Source organism: Mus musculus, chromosome 6, assembly GCF_000001635.26.
Source record: "Mus musculus strain C57BL/6J chromosome 6, GRCm38.p6 C57BL/6J".
Classification (NCBI taxonomy): Eukaryota; Metazoa; Chordata; class Mammalia; order Rodentia; family Muridae; genus Mus; species Mus musculus.
The window spans coordinates 52,866,073-52,883,466 of record NC_000072.6 but is presented as its reverse complement, the minus strand read 5'-3'; the positions used below and the strand labels follow the sequence as shown (position 1 = coordinate 52,883,466).

Here is a 17,394-nt window from a genome sequence, read left to right as displayed (position 1 = left end):
CTCAGAGATGTTGGCTAATTTTTCTCAGTACCATGTTGGGTGGAGATAATACTGAGACCCAGGTTTCTTACGTGCCAGTTCCTGATTTCCTGACATAGTTGCTTCTGAAAGCCTGTAGCTTGGTATTTACTAGTGCCTAGTTCTTTAACCAGACATGCAGACCATGAGAAACTCCCAAACTTAAGTAGTTTAAATATACATTTGTATTTCGTATCATTATCTCTAGTTGCTGATACAAATCAAATGAATGAGGTTTTTTTTGTTTTTGTTTTTTTATCCCAGCCTAAGCAGGTGGTTATTCAATCCCCAGTCATTGCACTCAGGGCAGCCCTTGTGGGGCTCAGGGGTGGTGGCTTTCCCCTTGCCTGATTCCAGGTAGTGCAACTTCCTCACCTGGGAGCTCACTGTGCACTGTCACTGGGACTGCCGTGTGATGTTTGGTGGCAGAAGGGTCAGGGTGCCTCCCCCTCTGTTGTGGAGACAGAGTGCTGTGGAATGTGTGGGCCACGGCCTGACTCATTGGTGACGTAGGAAAAGCTGATGCCCTGCTGGTTGAGAGTGACCCATCTTACTTTTGTCTTCCATAGTAAGATGACGTCAGGTGGAGCAGACTGCTTCGGGAGTCATTATTCTTCTTCTCTGTGCCCATACAAACACCCATGCTTTCTTTCATTGCCAATTTTATCACAGGGTTTGGCACCAACCAGATTTAATGATGTTCAGTTCTCCTGGGCCATGTAAGTATGATTAAAGGCCAATTTCTGTGTTGCATTGATCTTTGTTCGGCAGTAGAAATTGTTTTGAAGCCTCAAAGCCAGAAAGTTTTTAATAATTGAGGTACATTCTACCTGTAGATCATGTCCCTTTCTTGAAAAAAAGAATTTTCTGATCTTTAGCATAATATTTAAGGGCAGAAACATCATGGTCTTGTTTCCTAGAGTTTTAAAGGAGCTTATTTATATAATATCAAAATCAAGTCTTCCTATTGAATTCTTTTTTGAGAATTCATACAAGAGTACACTGCACTTACTGTATTTCCTCCTCTCCAACTCCTCTCATCTCCCCAGGAACTCCACCTGGGAGTCCTTACCTCTGACTGTCTTTGTATTGGTGTGGGAATTGTGTTGTCCTCAACCAGTTGTGCTGGGCACCATGGTCACTTACTCATTTTGGCCAGTTACTATTCTGTAAGTAGTCTTCATATGCCACAAAGAGAAACTGCTTTGGTGAGGAGTGAGAACCACACTTGTATGTGCTGTGAGGATCAGTATTTAGGAAGCAGTTAGAAGTTATATTGATTAAGGAGAATGGCAGTGGTAGATTCTCCTCCAGGGTCTATCATCTCTCCAGTCATTGGCTGATTAGGTAAAAGTCAAATGCTAATTTAGTGTGAAAACTTAGTTTAAGTCCTGAAAGCTCAGATTCCCTGGACATAAGAACCCTATAGTCTCTCAAGGCCACTGAGTGTAGACAGGTCACATTCTGTCTTAGGGACCTACCTGGTTCTAGCATTGTCTCAGAGGTCACAGTGTCTCACTCACTGCTGATGCCTCTCACGACCACTAGAAAGTTTACTATGTAGTCTGAATTATGGGAGCCATCAGTTTCAGTTCAGTTTGTAGAGTGATCCCAGCAAAGCAAACCTAGAATATCAGGAGCTGCACCATCTGATTCTCATAGAGCCTGATGTTTTTCACCAACATATTATTAAAAGCTGCGGTTCTTTAATTTTCACACCTATTTTAACATATATTAACTGTGTGGATGAGTGGGTTCCATCATGCATACCTTATATGTCTGTCAGGTCTGCCCATCCTCCTCCTCCCCTTTCCATCCCCTCCCCCCAACACACACACACACACAGACACACACACCAGCACTCTTCTGATTCCCTACTAAGCTCTTTTCTACTTTCAGGTCTTTTTTAATAGTTTCTTCGTATTAATGAATACAATATTAGTCTACCTGTGTCTGCCTAATTTTACTTAAATGATACACTCTATTTTCATCCATGCTCCTAGAAATACGACTTCATTCTTTTTATAGCTGGGTGATATCTTCTTGGCAACATACTTTACTGAGTCATCCATATTTCTCCTTTACTTAGATATTCTAGTCACTTCATTATCTTTATTTTTACATTCTATTTATTGACTGATTGATAAAGCAACGCATTTGGTATGTGTATAAGGGTTAGAGGACTACCTTTGGAATTCTGGGATCCTAATCTGGAAATTTGTGGGTTCTGGAAATTAAACCCTGGTTGCCAGGCTTGACAGCAGCACCCTTCCCCACTGAGCAGTCTTGTGAGCCATCGTGGGCTGTGATGAGATGGTGGTGGCGGTTTGGTTTTTGTGTGCTTGTTTCTTTGGTTGAGACAGGCTCTTCCTAAGAAGCTCTGGCTGGCCTGGAACTGGCTATGTAGACCAGGTTGGCTGCAAACTCACAGAGGTCTACTTGTATCTGCCTCTAGGATTAAAAACATGTGACATGCCTGCCATGATTAGTTTTAATTATCAACTTGACACAATCTAGAATCTTCTGTAGTACATGGTTTTAAAAACTGTTTGGTGGTTTGAATGAGAAAGGCCTTCATAGGCTCATATATTTGAATACTTGTTCCCCAGTTGATAGAACTGTTTGGGAAGGCTTAGAAATCCACCTGCCTCTGCCTCCCAAGTGCTGGGATTAAAGGTGTGTGCCACCACTTCCTGGCCTCTTTTGCCTTCTTATTAGCACCACCACATCCTTCTCTCTCATTCTCCACAACTCAGGAAAATCTAAGGTGAGGGGCTATAGTAAGGAAAATAACTGGGCCTTTTCCAGTTTCTTGGTTTAATATTGATGTTATGGTGGTTTGTATAGGAATGACTCCCACAGACTTGTGTGTTAGAATGCTTGGGCTATATGGAGTGGCAGTGTTAGGAGGTGTACTGGCTAGTTATGTGTCAACTTGACACAGCTGGAGTAATCACAGAGAATGGAGCTTCAGTTGGGGAAATGCCTCCATGAGATCCAACTGTGGGGTATTTTCTCAATTAGTGATCAAGGGGGAAAGGCCCCTTGTGGGTGGTACCATCTCTGGGCTGGTAGTCTTGGGTTCTATCAGAGAGCAGGCTGAGCAAGCCAGGGGAAGCAAGCCAGTAAAGAACATCCCTCCATGGCCTCTGCATCAGCTCCTGCTTCCTGACCTGTTTGAGTTCCAGTCCTGACTTCCTTTGGTGATGAACAGCAATGTGGAAGAGTAAGCTGAATAAACCCTTTCCTCCCCAACTGCTTCTTGGTCATGATGTTTGTGCAGGAATAGAAACCCTGACTAAGACAGGAGGTAAAGCCTTTTTTGGAGTAGGTGTAGCCTTGTTGGAAAAAAATGTGTCATTGTGGTGGCAGGCTTTGAGGTCTCCTATGCTCCAGCTACAGTGTGGTACATAGTCTCCATCTGCTGCCTGTGTATCATGATGTAAAATTCTCTTCATCTTTTTCTCCAGCACCATGTCTACCTGCAAGCCACTCTGTTAACTGTCATGACAATAATTGACTAAACCTTTGAAACTATAAAGCCTGCCCCAGTTAAATATTTTCCTTTGTAAGAGTTGCCATGATCATGGTGTCTCTACACAGCAATGAAATCCTTGCTAAGATAGATGAAGATTCCAACCAGCCAAGTTCTCAGATCTCAGCTATGTGTCCAGTGGACCAGGATGCCTCTTATCTACTGTTCTGTTTCCATGAAGAGATACCATGACCAAAGCAATTCTAAAAAGTGAACTTAATTAAAGACTTTCATATGGTTTCAGAGGTTTAATCCATTATCCGCATGGCTGGGAACATGGCAGCATGCAGGCAAGCACCAGAGCACTAATTTAAAGCTACATCCTGTTCCATAGAAAGAGAGGGAAAGACAGAGAGAACCTGGGCCTGAAAATAGACTTTGAAACCTCAAAGCTCACCCCTGGTGACACACTTCCTTCAACAAGGCCATACCTCCTAATCCTTTTAGTCCTTCCAATCCTTTCAAATAGTGCCACTTCTTGGTCACTAAGCATTCAGATTTATGAACCTATGGGGGCCAATTCTTTTTCAGATGAACACATTGCATTCTCTGGTCCCCAAATGCATTCAGTCCAACTTCAAAAGTCAGTAGAGGCTATCACAGTTTCAAAACTTTTTAAAAAATCAAAGTTCAAAGTCTCCTCTGAGATTTATTGCAACCTCTTAACTATAACTCTCTGTAAAATAAAAATAAAAAAGCAAATCACATACTTCTACTACACAATGGAACAGAATATACATTACTATTCCAAAAGGCAAGAGGATAGGAGAGAAAATACTAGACCAAAACCAGCAGTGCAAACTCCAAATTCTGCATCTCCATGTCTGGTGTCAAAGTGTTCTTTAAATCTTCAGCTCCTTTCAGCTTTGCTGTCTGAAGCACACTTCTCTCTCTTAGGCTGTTTCCACTCTCTGTTAGCAGCTTTCCAAGGCGGGTATCCCACAACTCTTGTATCCAACATCTTGGGATCACCAGTAAAATCTAGGCATCACCCTCATAGGCAATACAGTGACCTTTCTGGATCTCCATGCAGGGATGCCTCTGCCATATGCCTGGCCTCAATGGTTTTCCTTAGCCATGAAGGGAGACATTCCACAACCCCTTCTTGTGTCCTCGACTCTAAAGCAGAAGCTGGGAAGTTCTGCTGTTTGATGGGGCTGTAACTTGACCGGCTTGCTTCATTACATTTGCAACAGCTTACAGATTAAGCTTTTTATTAATTCTTTTTCACAAGTGGGAAGCTTAAGGCTCTTGTGCCCCTTCCCCAAGGTCACTACTCCCTTTATTCCATTTTATCATCAGGCTTTTCTTTAAACTTTTTATCTTGTTGAACACTGGACTTAGCTTTATTATACCTCTTAGTACTCATTTTCTTCTCAAACTGTATACTTTGTATTTTTTCCATGCTCAACTTGTTCTTTTTTATTATAGATCTGTATAAGAGTAAACACTGATAATAACATGACAGTCAGTACTAGTCTTTCTTGAAATCTCCTCTGCCAAACCATTAATCCTAAACTCTTCAATTTAGCCTCTGACAATTTGTTAATACAAGGGCAAAACAAAAAACAAAAAAAAACCAAACAAACAAAAAAAACCAAAAAAACAGGCACATTCTCTGTCAAAATATTCCAAAAATGGTCTCTAGGCCATTTATTAACATTCTAGTATTTGAAACCCCTTGAGCCAGTTCTCCACATTTCAAATTATCACGGTTTTTCCATATTCTTTCTTATTGTTCTGTTGGTGTGAAGAAACACCATGATCAAAGCAACTCTTATGAAAGAAATCATTTAATTGGGACTTGAGTAACAGTTTCAAAAGTTTAGTCCATTATCATCATGACAGAGAGAATGGTGGCATGAATGACACTGGAGCAGGAGATAGCTGGAGCTACATCCTGATCTGTAAGGGGGTGGGAGGGACGGAGGGAGGAAGGGAGGGAGGGAAAGATAGAGTGAGAGAGAGAGAGTGAGAGAGAGAGAGAGAGAATTTGTGTGACACACTTCCTCCAACAAGGTCACACCTACTTCAAAGAGATCTCCTAATTTTCTAATCCTTTCAAATAGTGCCATTCCCTGGAAACTAAGCATTCAAATATATGAGGCTATTGGGGCCATTTGTATTCAAACCACCACACCTCCTTTGGTTGTCTTTTCCTGTCTGAACTTGACCAGCTAGGAAATCAAGCCACTGCCTCATCCTGATGTCTTGTATTATTTTATTTCAAGTTTCCAGATCAGAACCCCCGATTGTTAAAGAAAATAAGAAAGCACTGAAAAGAACTTTCCAGGCCAGACACTCAGTATCATCTCTTGAGAGGTTCCTAAGATTTTGGTTTGCTTAAAGGATTCAACTAAAATGACAGCAGAAAATAAACCTTCCTTTCTCGCTGGAGAAGTTCAGCCACCAGTTAGGGTCATGGGAGGCTGATTCTTTGCTTCTTCTCATTTGCCTGCCTGACCTCACGGCCCCACCCATCCCTCCTCCCACCCCTCCCATGAGCTTCTGTTTCCTGAGTTGCTCTTTCCTCACACATAGCACTGTTAGCTTCCATCTGTTCCCGACTGCCGAGGTCCCTCATCCCCACTTCTATCCACTCAAGGACAGGTTTCATCACTATACTTGTAAGGAAATGACTATAAATATGAAATCTGGTGTCAGAAAGAGTGGGCAGAGAGAAAAAACAGCACTGTCTCTAAACCAGAGTTAAACACAGTGTCCATGCAAGCTGCTGCTCCGAGAACCTGGAAGCAAGAGAGTCTTGCCCCTCATCCTAGGGCTGACGAATGAATTGTCGGGATGCTGAGTATTCTTTAAGCAAATCTTGTAGAACTAGAAAGTGAAGCCAGCCTGCCACTTATGAAGCATTTGCTTTCGCTGATTGTATGACGATGTTTTACAGAACTCAGGCATTCCCAGCAGCTGTCAGATCGAACATCTATGACAAAATCCAGAAACATGTATCCAAATGACATGTCACTTGACAGTTAATATTTTTTGTCTCCTCTTGTCTTTGGATGTGCAATGGCTGCATTGCTCATGTGGTTTTGTTCATATAGCCATATCTCTGTACCTTACTGACTGGCTTGTTCTAGAGATGGAACAAGACAAACTTCAGAAGTTAAATTCAAACAAGATGTCCAGGAGTGAGTCTCTTTTAGGGATAAGGAGGAATGTTTCTGGCCAGGAACCATTTATGTATTTTTTGGCTTTTTTCCTCTTTCATTTTTCATTAGCCCTTAGACTGAAATCTAAAGCACCTGAGATTTATAAAATACAAGGATTTTTTTTTTTTGGTCAGAAGTAAATGCCAAGAAGGGTTAATCAGCCTTTTATTGATATACTCAGTTATATTCTCTAAAGATGTGTCCCATAAAAATACAACCTTTTAAAACACAGAGGTGCTTACCAGCTTCTTTCATGTAGTTATGTTTGGGGAAGTTCAAGGAGATTGGTGTCCACAGCTCTAATTCTTCTTGAGGAGTAGTTTGGAAATGTCCGTGGGCACAAGGGTTAGAACTTCTGTGTGCATAGATTAACTGTAAGAAGAGCTTACATATCTGGGTTTCATGCAGTGTGAACCTAGAATAATCATGTTTGACTTTTCTGTTGGTACTTATAACTGGCTCCACTTTGGCTTTGGCCTTCCATATAGAATGGATAAATTTTTTATTAGGTACTTGGATTTTTGTTTGCTCATCTGTTTTAGAAAAATACCAAAAAATTAAGTTATGCTGAGTATAAAGAGAGAAATCCAACATTCTGGTGCTGTTAGGAGTTAGATCTTTGCTTAGATTTCATGGGGCAGAACAAGGTTCCATAGTTTAATATTTGTGTCTGAGTGGTTCTGCAGTGAGTGTCCATGTGTGTGCAGGAAGTCCTGTAACTGCCACAGCTACCTTCAATTCTGGAAAAGCTACAGCTCTCTTCTGGTGTTTCTCACACTGATAGTGTTAGGAAAAGAAATGCACGTGAACATTCTCACAAACATGAAACTGAGGTAAGTTCTAAGCCACAGATAGACTGGGCATGCTTTTCACCTGCTCACTCTCATTTTAATGATTTTTTTTAAAAAAGATATTAGCTTGACCACTTTAGCCAATATTTTAAGGAGTAACACAGATGATGAGTTACCTGGCCATGCAGGGATCCATCCCATAATCAGCTTCCAAACGCTGACACCATTGCACACACTAGCAAAATTTTGCTGAAAGGACCCAGATATAGCTGTCTCTTGTGAGACTATGCCGGGGCCTAGCAAACACAGAAGTGGATGCTCACAGTCAGCTATTGGATGGATCACAGGGTCCCCAATGGAGGAGCTAGAGAAAGTACCCAAGGAGCTAAAGGGAACTGCAACCCTATAGGTGGAACAACAGTATGAACTAACCAGTACCCCGGAGCTCTTGACTCTAGCTGCATATGTATCAAAAGATGGCCTAGTCGGCCATCACTGCAAAGAGAGGCCCATTGGACTTGCCAACTTTAGATGCCCCAGTACAGGAGAACGCCAGGGCCAAAAAGGGGGAGTGGGTGGGTAGGGAATTGGGGGGGTGGATATGGGGGACCTTTGGGATAGCATTGAAAATGTAAACGAGGAAAATACCTAATAAAAAAATTTTAAAAAAAAAAGAATCAGACCACCAGGTTGGCTCCTCAGCTCCCCATAAAACACTTAGGATATTGTTGGGCCATTTAGAAGCTATTTCTTCTTTTGGTGGGAACAGGAAAGCAGCTCTGCAGCCACAGAGGCGAACATGACAGTTTTCACAGGCTTAGGGTCTTCTTTAGTTGGTTAATTCACATTCTGATTCTGTAAGCAACTGTGTGCAGTTACAAATGGGGCATACATTGAACTGTAGTGACACAAATGTTTTTCATATAGCTACATCTTCAAAACTTCTGTTTTCAATGGCCACTGCTGACAAGTTCACTATTGTAAATCACACTGAAGCACTGTTTCTCACTGGGCCAGTGTGTTTCACGTATAGAATCTTATTCTTAGAGTTTCCCAGAAATGCTGGAGAAAGAGTTTAGATGTTTTCATAATATTTCCAGAAGTCTTCAACTTTGGTGCTGTGATGACCATTTTGGATAATAATGTTCATTATACATTTTCTAGCAAAAACTTAGATTCTATAGACACCCAAACTTGGGATAGGAGAAATGGTGAAATCCCAGAGACATCCCCAGCACCCATGCTGTGACAAGTGCATCAGTAGCCATTCTAATATTGGCATTACCACCCCCCAACCAAGGAGTCATGTTAAAATAGCAAAGTGCTGCTCAAAGACCAGTAACCTTCAGGTAGCATCAGTGTGCAGACTTTGATCAGTTTTCTGTCATCTGAAATCCTCCAAACATTATGAGTGCCCCTAGAACAAACATTATGTTTGTAGGATTTTGTTTTAGGTTTTGTCCTTTTGAGGGGTGTACCTTAACAAGGGGAAACAGAAGCCCAGAACAACACTCTTCTTACTTAATATTTTATTGTGATACATGGATGGTACCTGCAGAATATGGATGGCAAACTGTTCACGATGTTAGTGCTGGACCAGAATAGCTTTCTGCTGACAGGAGATGACAGAGAGCCTTTGATGGAAAGATGCAGTGTGCTCTTAGAAGTTGTCTCAGTGGGGCATACAGTGGCACATCCAGACATTCTGCTTCGCTAACCAGAGTGCCTACTGACTGGCTCAGTAAGGCCTGTCCCTGTTTGGTACAGAATGCCCAGAGGACGAACGTTACCAGCATCAGAGTCAGCACTGTGCTCTTAACTTACCCCGCAATGAGCTTCTCCCAACCCTGGCAAAGCCTCACCTCCTCCTCCTCTCCGTGCCCTTGCTGGCTCTCAGTCAGCTTTATTTAGGGAAAATATTTTCCCAAAATAATTCCTTATTGTCTTCAACAGATATATTTGGGCATATGTGTGATGTCAAATAGAAACAGGCTTCTCCTGGATATTCTGCTGCATGGGTGATTAGCAGGGAAGGAGGGGTTACCCATCCTGTTCACCCACACAGATTAGCTTTGGGTAGTGATACACATATATGATATATATGATAATATGTAATATATATGATATGTGTATATATGTATACATATGTGTGTATATGTATATATACACATACACACAAATCATGTATTGCATATTATCACACTGCATATCAGGACCCCTGGGACATAGGAGAGTTTAGCACTGATATGCAAAGATTCTGGAGACACATTGTTGCCTTAAGATCTCATCTTACCCCTTATAGTTGTGTGGCCTTGGACAAGTTACTTAACCTTTCAGTTTTGGGTCTGTAAAATGGGGTGAGTTAAAATAGCTACTCCCTAGATTGTTACAAGTACTACATCTACATAAGGTACTCGATCCAACTGCCCTCAGGAAAGTGCCTAGGCTGTAGTTAAGATTTCCAAAATCAATAATTCCTACCTTACAACATCTAACCTGCTCTTTTATAGAAGTTCATTGGTGACCTGTTTGATGTATATTTTAAGTATTTTCTTTTTGACCCACCCTGAACTAGGGTATCCTTTAAGTTCAGGAAAAGATATTAAAATGTACAGAATTTGAAGACTTATGGAATATTTCTTAAATGTGCCTGTATGCTGTCCAGAGAGATGGAGCGGTACAAGAGGCAGAAGTAACGACGCCTGAGCAAATGCTGCCCCATCCCTCACACCCACTCACCATGTGATAAATAGTCATTTCCAGTCTTCATGCCTGATATATTAGACCTGCGCAAGATTTCGGGAGAGATGGCTCAGCGGTTAAGAGCACTGACTGCTCTTCTGAAGATCATGAGTTCAAATCCCAGCAACCACATGATGGCTCACAACCATCTGTAATGAGATCTGATGCCCTCTTCTAGGATATCTGAAGACAGCTACAGTGTACTTACATATAATAAATAAATAAATTAAAAAAAAAAGATTTCTATGGGATGACCTATTCCCTCACTTCTTATTTCAGTGACAAAGGTCTCTCCTGGAACAGATATGGAGAGCTTGCCTTGTGGGCATATTTAATGTGTGTTTTATTGCTGTATCTAGAGGTCTGAAATATTTTACATGCTATTCTTAGAGTTTTCAATTAGCAAATTTTAATTAACTAATTGAGACTTCTTAATAAAGAAGCTTTTATGATTTGTCATAGTGTTTTAGCAGTGTGTGCACCCCATTCAATTAAGAAGCCATTAAATCCTTAGCAAGTTCCTGTGCTTCGTTAATCTCACTGTATAATTACGGTTGTGTAGGTACAGGGCAGAGACATTTGTGAGGCAGTGACTTAAAACACGAGGCCCTTAGATAACAGAATTTCACAACAGTGGAGCTGGGTTGGGAGGACACAGCACTCCAGGTCACCCAGGGCACCTCGTTTAGATTTAGTTTTGAATCAATATACTATGTGTGTGCATGTGTGTGTATGTATGCACACACATATATGTGCATACACAGTGTGCTAGCATACGTGTGTATGAGTGTGGACATCAGTTCTCTCAGGGTATTGGGCTTGGCAAATGTCTTTCCTATTGCCAGGCATTTGACAGCCCAAATCCATTGTTATTCAGTTGTTTCTTGCTGAATTTTTTAGTACATCTGTTTCTAGTATCCTGGGCACTTGCAGTCCTGTCAGCTGCTTTTAAATCCTCCTGCAGATGGAGTTAGGGGTGTGGCTTTATGGTCATCCTTGAGACCCTGGGTTCTATGCTTGGTACCACAAAGCAAAAGTCAAACAACAACAACACTACAGAAATATCAAGTCCCCGAGAGATGAGCCATCTGAAGATATTGCTCCCTCTGCAAGATCTCCTGGAACCTGAGTCACCTGTCCTGGAAAATCAAAAGCACAAAATATCTCTACTTCATACATAAAACCATGTTCACATCTCACTCTTTAAAAACCAAGTGAAGTCTACCTGGGACACAAAGGTCCTACATTACATCCCCAACACACACACACAACTGGTTTTTAATATCTGGGTCACAGCTCCAAGGAACATGCCATCAGTGGGGCTCTTTGGCTACATGGCAAAATCAGAGCAGTGGTGGTGGAGGGACCGCCCTGTTTTATATGACCACTTGTTTTTTCACAGAAGCATAGAGGGCTAAAGGGTATCCAAGCCCCTGCTGCCCTTATTATACATTATTCACTGTGGTGTCTCTCAGGGCAGAATCAAAGTCTGATCCTTGAGAAAAGCCTTTAAGGTCCTCAGCACCTTCCCCAAGGCTTCCTGGACCCCTTTTCACTGTCCCTTCATGCCAGGACGTCACCCCCACCATCAGAGCAGTGCTGGTGAACAAGGTCATCTGCCTGAGAACCAGCAGAGGGACTCATTGCTTAAGTAAGTCTGGGACCTAGAGTAACTAAAAGGCAGCAAGCATGATGCTGATGTAAAAGGTTCGAAATGCAAATGGACCTCCTGGAGTCTTTCTTTTCTCCCTCAGAAGAATCTCTAACCTTGCTGGGCTGGGCCCTCCCCCTTTGTTTCAGCCTCCCAAGCCTGAACTTCTAAGTCAAGTTCATGCTTTACTGTGGCCCTGCATAGTCTGAGCACCCCAGGCTCACAAAAACAAATCCTTTATTGACCTTACAATCAATGATAAAAATGTAGTCAAATTGCGTCTTGAGTTTGGGGACTGGGCTGACTCCTGGAGGCTCTAAGAACCAATGGCATTTGTGCGACAAATCTCAGATTTGGTCTCAACCCTCCAGAAGCCTGAAACTCAAAAACAAACAAACAAACAGATAAAAAAAAAAAAAAAAACCACTAGTAATTTCGTTTTTAGAAGCCAGGACGTGTTCAAGGCTTTAGGGAGATGATGTCTGTTGGGAAAACACTCACCAGAAAGCTAATTAGCTGAGTACAGAAAGTGCGCCATAGAAACCAACCTCTGCAGCCAGATCGCAAAGCCCCAGTAAAGAGCTGCCAAGAGCATTAACCTAGCACAGCTAGAAATTAAATAATGTAAATTACTCTTTCTTTTCTAAAAGCACTGAATTCAGGAAGTGTGAATTGGCCTCGTTTTCATGTGAATTACAAAGGGTGTGTTTCATTGATAACTGGTTTGTTTGTTTGTTTTTACTTTTTTCTGTTTTTTCACAGATCTGACAGAAACTAATGTTGAATAAAAAGACTAATATGTATTTTATGTACGTAGGCTAGACTATACAAACTTATTGTCCAGACTCTTTACTGTGGGTTAGTTAAAATCAACTAGGAGACAACAGAGAATCAAGTACAGTACTTGGAGGGTGATCTGTTCACACACCAGGGAAGGCTGTCTCCCCACCCCACCCCACCCCACCCCACCCTATCATAGATTCACTGTCATACATTTGATTGCCCAAAGAAGACACCTTTGTTGGCCGCATTAACAGTGGATATACTGAGTCTCTTTGAGTAGCTGACCGTGACCTTGTGGATGAGCTGAGTACAGATGGGTTTCTGTTTAGGAGCTGGGGCACAGACTGATGCTATCAGTGGACAAAGGAGGCCCCACCAAGTCCACCCTCCTGAGTTATCGGTTCCAACTTATTGGTCAGCCACTGCTTACAACGTTTTCTTGCAAAGTCACTGTCCCTTTATGGTATGATCAGTACCACACTTCCAAAGGTCTTCTTTGTCTCCACTGTATACCCAGTAGTACCTCCCTGAGCCATTCAGACTGGGCAGGGTAGCTGGGGATGAAATCTGGTTCAGAGAAGTGCTGTGGTCCCTGCCACCCCAGGGATCCGCACTTGAGAACTAGGCTGGAGCGAGAGCCTGGCGTGATTATTATTCCAGAACAGGCTTGTGCTGATGTCTCCGGCCGTCTGCAGTGTGCCCTGTGAAGCCTCTGTCTTGCTACTTCAACAAACTGACTGGAAAGGCAACAGAGAAGTTAGGAGCGCATGGTTGAACCCAGCCATGAGCACAGCGTTCAGCACTTCCATTGCCTTAGCCCATGACTTACATGGTCTATATTTACACTTCTTGGCCCTGATCTGTCAAGAACTTTTAAAACATCAACTCAATATTCCTAGTTTCTAGCTGCTTGGCTGAATGTTTCTTATCCTATATAACTCTCCCACCAGACCCCACGAAGAATGTGGGTGTCACCTGCCCCCAATTGGATCCATATTTATAAGATAATCCTAGTATCCGAGTTTTCTGAGAGCACAGATACTGTGAAAGTTGTCACAGTCCTTAGAAACCTGCTCTTGTCTCCCCATCTCAAGGCTGAGCTTGCAGTCAGCAACCTCTCCAATAAGTGCATATCAAATGCCATGTTAACTAAAAATTTGGATCCTATGTTAAGTGTATACATATACATTTAAATCTCCGGTGCCATGTTCTAAATGAATGCCAGAATTTGGTTTGGACACTTTATACCCTTTGGCTGTCATTAACAGGAAGCCCAATACAAAGATTGGTGTAGCCTGGCTGGCCATGTTTCCAGGCATGAGGCCAGATCACCTTAATTGACTTGTCTTCATTCTGTTGTTTAGTAGCCTGGAAAGTTTGAGTTTCATATCATTCAATATTTAGTCCATGTTTTTAAAATAAAGTGAGCCAAGTTCTGCTCCCACTGCAGCTAACTCTCCTACCCTACTTGCTGCCTTCATAGAGCCAGAGGAAACGGCACTTCTTTCCCTGCCCAAAGATGATTGTGTTTAATATTATGAAGCTCTTTGTTGATCAGGATGCGGTTCCACTTGGTAACATTTAAGGGATCAAATAGGTAAGACTTTTTATATTGAATATTGTTAGCAGGTGCCTTCAAATCCCCGTCATGTTTGTACTCTCATAAGAATAAAAATATCTTAATGTGTTTTTTCCTGAGCATGGTTCAAACATGTTTTAAATGCATTTCTGTGCCTGTGCTTATAAAGAGATGAAAACAGACTGCAGCTGATAACATCTGAATTTAATAGAAAAGGAACATGCTCGCTGTTTAGTCCCAGCCTGTAGCTAGCTATGGTTTGCCCCAGTCCTGTTCCCTGGGTGATTCATGGTCCAGAGAGAGAAAGCTCCCATCCCAGCTAAGCCCAGCCACTCTGGGAAGCCCTGAAGGGATTGGTTTTTCTCTCAGCTGATCTGTGTTTCTGCTGTTGGTTTACTGGAGGGCCCCAGGAAAGAATGCAACTGGGAGTGGATGGATTAGAGAGTAATTGTGTGCTTATGGGCTGAACTGAACTGTCCATCCTGTCTTGGGATGCATAGCACAGGCAGAGAACAGAAAACATTTTCTGATGGGATCAATACCCTCATCTTTTCTAGCTAACAAACTTAAGTTGACCCCTCACAACCTGCCTTTGACAGAAGGATGCCCCCAACCTCCCCCATCCTCAGAGTTAGTTACACCTTGCATGCAAGTGACTGCCTCCACCTGTGTGGTACCATCGGCTTCCTCTCGTTCTGTGGGCCTTCCTCCCTACAGGCTCACAGCAGCTGTATATAACTGCTCTTTCCACACACTTCCTCCCTGACTTGTCATCAGGTGGTTTTATCATACAAATATTTATTGAGCTTCTACCTTAAAGAAGGAACTTTGAAGACTAGGGTTTTGTACTCTACCCTGAGGAAGAAAGGGGACAGGTGTGGAAGAAGTCAGAACTGCATTTCTGCTTAACAGTTCCTTCTGAGAAGGGCCTAAGAGTCTGGGAGCAGCCTGGGGTGCCATCCCCAGCCATATGCTCATCCTCAACCCAGACACTGCTCTCTATGTGCTGATCCTGAAACTAGACGGTACCTACAGCACTCTTTCCTTCCTCCTATAATATGTAGTTCGATTATTTATTTATTCATTAATTTTTGGTAGTTTGTGGGTGTATTTTGACTTTGGTTTTGGTGTTTTGGGGACAGGGTCTTATTCTGTAGTCAGGTGGGCTTCAGAATCTTAATGTCCTGCCTCAGCTTCTCACCACTAGGGTTACAGGTCACCACATCCACAGTGGTCTCTGCCTTTTGAAAGAAAAGAATAGTAACACCAAGACCTAGCTAGACACTCCAACAATCCATTTGTAAAGTTATACAGAATCTTTAGTATTTGCTTTAGTGAACTTTTTTTAGAGTGGACACACCTAGACTCTAGCAGTCACCGAGGAGAGATACCAGCATCAGAAATGTACCAGTAAGACCGCTGCTTTAGCATACTGACTTCACACTTCTGCTTTTTAGTCACTTACAGTAAGAAAGTATGTTAACATGTGCATCTTACGAAGTGAACATTGGCTTAGCAGGGCTAATGTATCCAGAAATGCCAGTGTTGGAGCCACTGTTCAGTGGAGCTCCAGTGTGAGCAACTGTCATACTCCTACAGGAAACTGTCATGTCCCGATGGCAAGGAGCATGTTCAAATAGGTTGATGGGCTTAATCACTGTTATTGAACCCCCACTGTGTGCCAGCAGTGAACTAAGCCTCCTGAGTACACTGGAGGTGTATAATTTAATTATTTAGAAACAATTAAATATTTAGTTTAAATAGCTTTACTATCTTGAAAGAATGAGCCAAGTTGTAGAAAACATAGCAGCACTGATTCAGGCACCACTCAAAACAGAAATGCACCTGCTTTGGTGTATTTTTATAAATGATCTTTTATGTGACATTGTGTCTTCTGTCCTTGGAATTCAGAGCGTTGGAGCCGAGGTGCATTTCAGCAGTGGCCTTCCTAAATCCCTGTGATTCTTTTGTTCTGTCTTAGCCCTTTGGAAACCACTAACTTAGAGATCTTATGACTGGCTGCTTCATATAGTTGTAGGTGATACACTGCATACAAATTATTGGCTTCAATAAAATATCAAGCTTATGGCACACAATGGGAATTCCGTGTATTCCCTGGACAATATAGAATTCAAGTTTTGTTGACCGTGTTTGGCTCAGGTTAGAATGGTCTTGTTAATACTATACTTTTTCAGTAGGATGAAGTGTCCAACTGCTGGGGCAGTGTCATACCAAGCCAGTTCTAACCTAAGTGTTACCTAAAGGCCTCACAGGCTGACAGCACTTTTTCACAGATGGTCTTCCATTGTTGTATTCTTGTCACATAGGTTGAGCCACTGGACAGTTCTTGAGAAGGGGTAGCATTCTAAGAAGGTGTAAACATGCCTCAGAACACCAGACCAGCATATTTACCCATTCCATTGCCCACGTCCAGCTTCAAAGTGGCAGTCTTGAGCCTGGATGATAACCTCAGTAGTTCTGCAAAGAAAAAGGAGAGCCTGACACCAGAGATCCCTGCTGCCCAGCCCATTTCAAGCTGTTTCGGCACGGCTAACTCAGTGGCTAGATTTTCAAAGGGACAGTGGAAGCCCCAACCTTTGAAGCAATAACAAGTGGTGGCTTTCCTGCCCACCCCACCCGTGTCTTACCAGAGAGGGGCAAGTTTGTGCTGAAGCACACAGAGGAGCCAGGGAAACTCTTCCTAATCTAGGACGGAGGCTGAAAGTCGAGCACAGAGGAAAGGGTTTGCAGTTGAGAAATCACAGGAAGTGCCTAGGTGTGGAGGTTAAGAAACAAGGAGAGAATTGTGACCTGAGTCCGGGAAGTGAACTGGCATAAATTCTGAGAGGCAGGTTATAAAGGTTCTCATTGGCCATGAGCTACAAATCTAAAAGTGCACAAGAGCACTGTTTACAGGCTGGGAAGCATGTAGAGGTATCACACAACATGTGGAGTTGAGTGTGCTGTCCTTAGACATATATGCTAAACCCAGCAGTGTGGAGCCTTTGGAACACTGTTAAAGGCAGGTAGACATGACTTTGGGTAGCATCAGGAGGCACATGAGCCCAGGGAACAGTGGCTTCTGCCTGGAACTGCCTTGTATCAGCAGTCTGCCCCATATCTAT

At 42.5% G+C, this 17,394-nt stretch overlaps 1 protein-coding gene and 1 long non-coding RNA gene across 5 annotated transcripts in view; one reads left to right on the top strand and one right to left on the bottom strand.

Moving 5' to 3' along the window:
• The window catches only part of Jazf1 (JAZF zinc finger 1), a 300,560-nt gene that overhangs the window by 185,158 nt on the left and 98,008 nt on the right, over nucleotides 1-17,394 (top strand). The gene's annotated exons all lie outside the window — the stretch shown is intronic.
• On the bottom strand, nucleotides 9,230-17,037 carry Gm52903. The gene is made up of 3 exons (XR_003956438.1): nucleotides 16,918-17,037; nucleotides 16,682-16,747; nucleotides 9,230-9,268 (listed from the first exon to the last, which is right to left on the bottom strand). It is a non-coding gene; the product is annotated as a predicted gene, 52903 (long non-coding RNA).